This window comes from Spinacia oleracea, chromosome 3 (assembly GCF_020520425.1).
Source record: "Spinacia oleracea cultivar Varoflay chromosome 3, BTI_SOV_V1, whole genome shotgun sequence".
NCBI lineage: Eukaryota > Viridiplantae > Streptophyta > Magnoliopsida > Caryophyllales > Amaranthaceae > Spinacia > Spinacia oleracea.
Window position 1 is genome coordinate 20019590 of NC_079489.1, and position 7999 is coordinate 20027588.

At 37.0% G+C, this 7999-nt stretch overlaps 1 long non-coding RNA gene across 2 annotated transcripts; it reads left to right on the plus strand.

Annotated features, from left to right (window-relative positions):
- The first annotated feature begins 3496 nt into the window (after positions 1 to 3496).
- On the plus strand, positions 3497 to 6885 carry LOC130470034 (uncharacterized). 2 transcript variants are annotated; one of them, XR_008930113.1, is made up of 3 exons: positions 3497 to 3744; positions 3828 to 3971; positions 4864 to 6885. It is a non-coding gene; the product is annotated as an uncharacterized lncRNA (long non-coding RNA). The 2 variants fall into 2 exon arrangements; XR_008930114.1 differs by having other exon boundaries at positions 3498 to 3744; positions 3850 to 3971.
- The last annotated feature ends 1114 nt before the right edge of the window (positions 6886 to 7999 follow it).

A 7999-nucleotide genomic window follows, 5' to 3' on the forward strand; every position in this document is an offset into this window, starting at 1 on the left:
GCAACGCATCTCCTATAAAATAACGAATCTCAATCACCCTTTTCATTTCACCCGAAACCTGCTATTTATAGAAACCTGCTGTTTATAGAAACCTGCTATTTATGGAAACCTGCTAAAAATAGTAACTGCCGTGATGGGTAGTTGTTAAAAGTGGCAAGTCATAAAAGATAGGAACCTGTCAGAATTAGGTGTTGCACTCCAACATAAATCCTAAATGAGAAGAGGAATCATATTCCTAATATGATTCGAAAACAAGAGTTACGTATTAATTAAAATCCTAACGAGCCTAGAGTTCGTAGCGGGCCCAAACGCATTCCGTCATAAAGTTAATACGCGCTAAAAGACTCGGATAAGTCTCAAAGACTCCGTATTCCACGAGTCCAAATCTGACAAGGAAATACGGCCCAGACCCTATTTTCAACGCATGGCTCTGGGCGCTGAAAATACCTGGGTACGTGTACTCTCCTAATTCTTCTTGGATTAGAGCTCTACAATTCTATCTTTCCACGAACTCTTCCCTATAAATACAACCCCAAATTCGACGTGAAAAGGACACACAATTTATATTCTGAGTATTGGCTCCAACCCCTAAGCCTAAGCCTCACGCTGCGAAATTGATCCCGCGTTCTGTCGCAATCGATCCAAAAACCGAACAGAACGTATCCTGTCCCTTGTAGCTGAAGAATTAAGCCTGGAAACTTGAGATTCGTTAAATAAAAGGAGAAATAGCAAAGCCAAAGTGGTTAGTTTTTGAGAACCGTGACGCACCTCTCAAGGGTGCGTCGTAATGTGTCCCTTCGCATGATTTAATTGCTTTCCTCGCCCTTTTATATATTGTTAAACCATTAAATCTGATTGTTCTATCACGCCTGATAAAGATAATATTTTGGGAAATCGAACTATCATGCTAGGTCCCTTAAAACAATCTAAATCAGATAATCGCGATCGATCTAGTATTATGTGTTGTATATTGTTAAAATCAATTCAGATTAGTTTAATAGTTAACGCATGTCCCTTCAATTATTTATGCTGAGCTAGTAAGGATATCCTGCCTCTGGAGTTATCGAAGAGCGAATACTCCTCTCGGTAGTTACAGTCACCCGAACCCTCAATCACTACCTTGCGGGTGTACGTTGAGAGATCCCCGCACCAGGGATCACAAGGGAACCTATGGCCGTCGTGGTCAAACATAATTGCACTCCCTTTATGTCACGATAACCGGGTTTTGTCAGTTTTTCTCATTGTCGTTAAAAACTGAATGGCGACTCCTATATTACTAGTCAATTGGGTGTAAACTCACAGGAAATTCAATTACACTTGATTTGACAAAAAGAAACGTCACGCCCATGAGGGACGAGGTCACGCATTAGCCTCGTGCTTTTTCGACCCCCTCACAGTGGCGACTCCACTGGGGATAGTGAAGGAAATACTCGTGCTCGTAGGTAATCAAAATAGCCGAAGGGTGAAACGATCCTACCCCACGTTTATTTCCCCATCAAGTTGGGATGACCTGAAAATCAGCATATTAATGTGAACGGGCAGAACCGCAAAACGAATCTTGGCTCCCTTAGGGAGTTGGGACTAAGGATACCCATCGCCAACCAGGGGTTGCATACACTTCGAATGTTGTCCACTCGGCACTTTCGCTAGTAGTACACCCGTCCCAAACCCAATCGCTCGCCCATTAGGTCCCTTTCATTGGTGCATGCCCCCTTGGCTTACATCGTGATTGGCCTCTTGGGCGAAATTCGTCTGTTGAAGGCACTACCTCGACCGGGGCATGTGTTTGATCTGCGATAGAAGCGGTACCAAGCCGGCGCAAATACTACCCATAGAAGCCTATCATAAACTACATGACATATTATTATCTTGCCTCATGATGTAATGTTAGTTATGTGTAGCGAAATATGTGATTGTGTGTGACAAATAATGTTTGAAAGCCAACGACCTTAAAAATTGCCCAAACGTTCATAAACCAATTGGTCAAAGAGTTATATCAAAATACGTGTTCCGCAAACCCGAACGATCGCCACAAAAATAAGCGACGCTCGGGATGGCCCGTAACGAATCCCACAAAACGCTGTAACGCGTAAAGGACGTTATTAGGCAAGCACGCAAAATCAAAGTCGCATAAACAAAAAGTATACGCAAACAAGAAACGAGAACCAGTCAGGGACGCATTTTCAACGCCCCTGGCTGGGCGCTAATATTTCTCACGCCCTTCGCTGGGCGCTGAAGTTGCTGCCTGGCCTTTTGGTCAGGCGCAGCCGCCTCGGTGCCCGCGCAAAAAATATATACGTAGCAAAAAAAACTATTCGTAAAGATTGCTGCGAGGGCGTATGAAAGGCACTCGATTCTAAAAGCGACTAAAAAAATATAAAAATAAATAACTCTTTGTGTCGTTGTTAGGCCTCCTATGACGACAATGTTTGGCACCAAAACCGAGCATGCTAATAACTATGAATGTCACACGGGCAAAGATTTTCGAAAATATAAAGAGTTCAAAGTGCACAAATAGTAGTCGAAATATACTAGTCCGACTTAAGGGTAGTCATAAAATGTCTAAAAACCGACTCATGAAATAAACTAATGTGTCTCCTACTCCACAACAATAATGCAGGGCCCCTGAATACCTACCCGTGATAGCCATCAAGGATCGTAATGGAAGTAGCATATCCCGAACATCTATTCCTAGAGGTCGCACAAACCCAAGAGATGCATGCTCTGGAGCACGACCCTCTACGTTCTCAAAGGCCACTCTCCTCAAAGAACCATGCCATGCCAACAGCGCTCCCCAACTCACATGTTTTCGGGCTATTGTTTGGGTTAGAAAAGAAAAGAGCAAGGAACGAAACAGAAATTATGGCATTGGCCCTTCAAGATGAATTGTTCGATCCCACTAAACTGATCGCTCCATTACCCTTAAAGGTTGACCAAATCCAACGAGGGTGGCGCAAGACCTTCAAATGGACCAATGCTCGTGGAATGAAGTTCAAGATATCTGCGGGAGAGGGTCCAATGTACGAAGAATTAGAGTCTGAATCCGAGTCCGACTCCGAGTCCGAACCTAGCAAAATTGTAACCCCTCCCACTAGTACAAAAGTGATCTTAGGTAACACCAAATGGTAACACTTTTAAAGTTGTAAAATTATTCAATGTATAAGTAGCACTTTGATAACACTTTAATTTTAGGTAACAATAATTTGTAATACTTAATATTAGGTAACACCAATTTGTAACACTTTAATAAACGGTAACACTACTTTGTAACACTTTAGTATTACCTAACACTAATTGGTAACACTTTTAAATTTCAATACGTAGTATCTTAATTCACTAACATTTGTTGACCAATTCTTTTCTATACTCGTTGAGTTTTGTGTACAGCAAGATATAAGATATTAGGGAAGCTTAGATTAGGCCCACCTTTTTTTTTTGAGGGAAAGATTAGGCCCACCTAAATTAGTGTTAGATTCCCTTATTAAAAAAATGAAAGAAAAAATGGCAAATTGCCTCGAAACATCTCGAAACATAATCATAGACATCTCCTTCCTCCACCTCTCATCTCTTTGTTTATTCCACCTTTCGTCCTCCATCTTCCATTCATACAACAATTTCTTCACCCTTGCAAGTTCTTTCATACTCTATTTTTTAGATTAACTAAATCCAACAACATTGCATCGTTCTTTCATACTCTTACAGAACATAAGGGCTTTGATTTTCTATTTTCAAACCCTAAATTATGTAAGTTCAATTATCTCGTAATTCTTTTTTTGTTTTACTAATTTAAGCTTTTAGAAGTTTGATTGCTTCACAATTGTAAATAGTTTTGTTTGCGTTGATCGGAAGGGGGAAATTTCATCGAATGGGCGCTTCCAATTTCACGTTTCATCGAATTCGCGTTTCCGATTTCGTGGTCTTAATATTGGTCTTGATCGGGTTTTATCGAATTTGCAGGCTTCCAATTTCAGGTATTTTCTCATTTGTGGTGGGTGTTCTTATTTTTTTTGGTTATTTAATACTTCATTTTCAAGATTTCTATGAATTGTTACAAACTAGATTATAATGTTTACTTTTTTGTGATTTTTTGATTCGGTATTTAGAATGTCTTCACCTTCAATTGGGTTTTCAGGAAGGAGTATGTTTGTGGGTTCTTGTTCAAAACTACATTTTCTAGTATAATTCGAGGAGGAATATAGTTTGTGGTTTCACTTTGCCTGGTTGCTGACTGTGAGTCTGTGTGTTTTGGTTTGGTATGGTTGTTGAATGTGAGTCTGTGTGTTTGGTTTGCAAATACTATTTCTTGGAGCAGGTTGTTGTATGTGTGTTTTCTTTTCTACTCAGAATTCATCTGCAAAGTCTGCTAGCATGTTCAAATTTGTTTTTATATGTGAAGATTGTTGTTGGATAGTTCTGTAAAGTTAGGCTTTCTTAAAAAGAAATATTTACCAGTGAATGTATTTTCACATGGATTTAGTTTTCTTAGATGCAATATGCATACTTTTCTTACTGACTTATTGGTGGTACATTATTTTTATCTAACAAAGCAATAATAGAGGTCCCCTAGTATCTATAGTGACTTTCTAATCTGGGTTATCTAATACAAAATCATGGTGGGTTTGAGGCAAAGACAATGATAAAATATCCCTATATACCACAGGCACCTGTGTCTGTATCAACCACCACACCTGTGGTACCAATGGTGGGATGAGCTCTTCCTATAAAACATTTGCAGCTGGCCTTGTTGGCTTCAGTTCTGTTCAAGTATATAGATTATTTTAACGTCATTTTTACAGCTATCATTACAATAAAGATATTATGACATTATTAATCTTGTAATCTGTCACCCACTCTTATTTGCAGGTTTCAGGAGAAAATGGAAGGATTTCCCGCAAAAGCTTTTGCAGAAATGATGCGTTTTCTCTAAATAGAGATAAGAACATCGTATCCGTATGTGTCTTTAGTATGTGTGAAAAGCTAATTGTGTTCCTTGAAAAGCTGGTTGCCAAAGTCGAAAGTTGATGCATTTTCTTTTAACAAAACATATAGAAGACCGGCATGAACCAACCTACATATTTTATATTCTGCTGATTTCATATCATATAGGGAGTAGAGAATGTCTTTTGATTACCGTAGACACCAATAGTACACTCAATAGAGAATTTCCTTTTATCATCGCAGACACCAGTAGAACACTTTATTTCCTTCTTATATAAGTTTTTCTTCCTTTTATATGACAAAACTTTGATATAGGATTATCATATTGTAGTTACAAAAGATTATTAAGGTTAAGGAGTAAAAATGTATTGGCACTAAGGGGGATTTAGACAGAACGTGACCTCAGTAGACGTGCAAGCTGTAGAAAATCCATGCATAGTAGCTTCAGTTAAATAAAAGTTGTCTAAAAAGTGTTAAAAGGGATACCTTAACTGGTCAAGTAGCAGCAAACCTTTAGGAAGAGATTCTGACCCAATTTCTATTTATACAAGTTTTACTCATACTTTTTTAGTACTTTGTAATTTATTTTCTACATTATATACATTTTTTTTGCTTGGACAGTTTTTTTGAAGCTCTACAAAATAACGATTGGGTGATATTCATCATATTACCCTTGTGTTGTTCACTAAAGCCAACGGAAAACACATTTGTTTTTTTCTATCTTTGATACTTGACTTCTTAAGCACACTAAGTTTACAAGAGGCAGATGTAGTCAATCCTATCATAATAACGAGTCGATCTTTGAATCAAGACCAATGTCCATTACACTATAGTTCTTTGCTTTCTCAATTGGAGTTTTTTTTTTAGAAAATAATTTTAAAGTTGCAGGGTCTGATTCAGCGTAATTTTAGTATCCATTCACTCCTTTTTCTTACATAGGTGCTTCCAAACCCAACTAGAAGTCGCTGGAGCAGAATATCCACTCCAGAACACACAGTTCTATAACGTTTAAAGACACCAAAAGGCAGAATATCCACTCCAGAACACACAGTTCTATAACGTTTAAAGACACCAAAAGGCAGAATATCCACTCCAGAACACAAAGTTCAATTTTATAGTTGTTGCTACTGCCTTGTTCATATTTATATCATAATCTTTTCTGGTTGTTGATACTTTTTTTTTTAAATATAGAAATATATTTTGTTAGACATGTTTAATATATTTTTTGTAGGAGGTCAAGATGTCAGATAATGAAAGACCAAGGCAAAAGAGGATAGAAGATAATAGATAGTAAATGAAGGAATTGGTCCGGGGATTGAATCAATGGCTTACCAAGTAAGTCAAATGGTGAAGAGCTGAAAACAAACGAAGAGGAGTAAGATGCAATCGCAGAAGGTGACAAAAGATAGTAACGAGTACGTATCTGGTGTAGAGGGTGAACTAAATCACTCAAGTGAAGAGAATACCGATGAGATGAGGACAAGGAGTGTAAACTTTGGTAATACTGGCGGAGTTGGCTAGTGGTTCATCTCTATTGTTGGGTTGGTTGTTGTTTTGGGGTGTGTAAGACAACTTAAGCCAACTGGTGTCTAATCAAACCTGATGATTTTGGTGCTCCCTGTTGTGTGAAGATCGACTAGGGTCTGCTCTATTTTGATTGTTGGTTTGAGTTGCAGTTTTTGAGTTCACATAAGGAGTTTCATGGGTGTTATTTCAATCTGGTGGGAAGCAATGTATGTTGTTGGCTTTAAGGGCATTTTCTGTTGTTGCTGATCTGTTTAAGTTTTGGTCATGGTTGACTTGAGGTGACCTTTTTGCTCGGTTTCATCGTTGGTAGGATTATAGGTTTTTGTTTCTTTGTTTTGGAGTTTTTGGATGTTTTTGTATATAACTATGAAATTATATCAATTTAAATTATTAAATACATCAATATATTATTGTTTCGTATGTCAATTTCACATTTGTGGTTGGTGTTGTACATAATAATATTATTTTATAGTTTAAAAAAATTATCATTTTATAATAATAATAATAATAATAATAATAATAATAATAATAAAATTATTATTATTATTATTATTATTATTATTATTATTATTATTTATGAACCAATTTTGTAATATTTGTTAAATTATTATATTTAATGAAAAGCATTACTTTGCAAGTTGTTACAATAGATATTAAAAAGTGTTAAATTTGTAATGTTACCTAAGAATATAAAAGTGTTCCTAAATAATGAACAAGGTGTTACGTTATATGGTGAAAAGTGATACCTATGATTCAATAAAGTGTTACTGTAAATCAAAAGATGATATAAAAAAGTGATACAAATGGTTAAAAAGTGTTATCTAAGATATTACGAGTAACACTTTTAAAGTGCTACAATAGGAATGGAAAAGTGTTACATAAAAATATTTTTGGTAACACTAGTAAAAGTGTTATCATATGTTATTAAAAGTGTTACCTAATAGAATAGGTAGCACGAGCAGATGTATCACCCATAAAGTGTTACCTATTATCTATGGACACTTTACCCCCTTTATGTAACAGTTTTTCAGTGTTACCTAAAGTTAATTATGTACTAGTGTCCCAAAACTAGTTTAGACCCGGAAATATCTACTCCGGGAGATCTTTTTGATGTAATGCTTCATGACTTTAATAAGATAAACAAAACTTTCGAGTATATGCCGCTTAAAAATCCGAGTAGTACTGCAGAATGTCTCGCCACTAATGAGCACGAAAAGGAGCCAGAAGAGGAATATACCGAATTAATAAAAGCTGTAAATGAACAAGAACTCAAAACTCCTATAATTGAGGACACAAAATCGGTAAATATTGGAACAGAGGAAAATCCTAAAATCATTAAAATTGGCCTCACCTTAACTCCCACTGAAAAAACCGATCTAATCTCCACTTTGCAGGAATTCGAGGGTGTCTTTGCTTGGCCCTACAAAGACATGCCAGGAATAGATCGAGAAATCGCTAAGCATAAGATTCCGCTAGATCCCAAAATGACGCCAGTAAAACAAAAGCTACGGCGGCTCAAACCAGAGATAGCCTT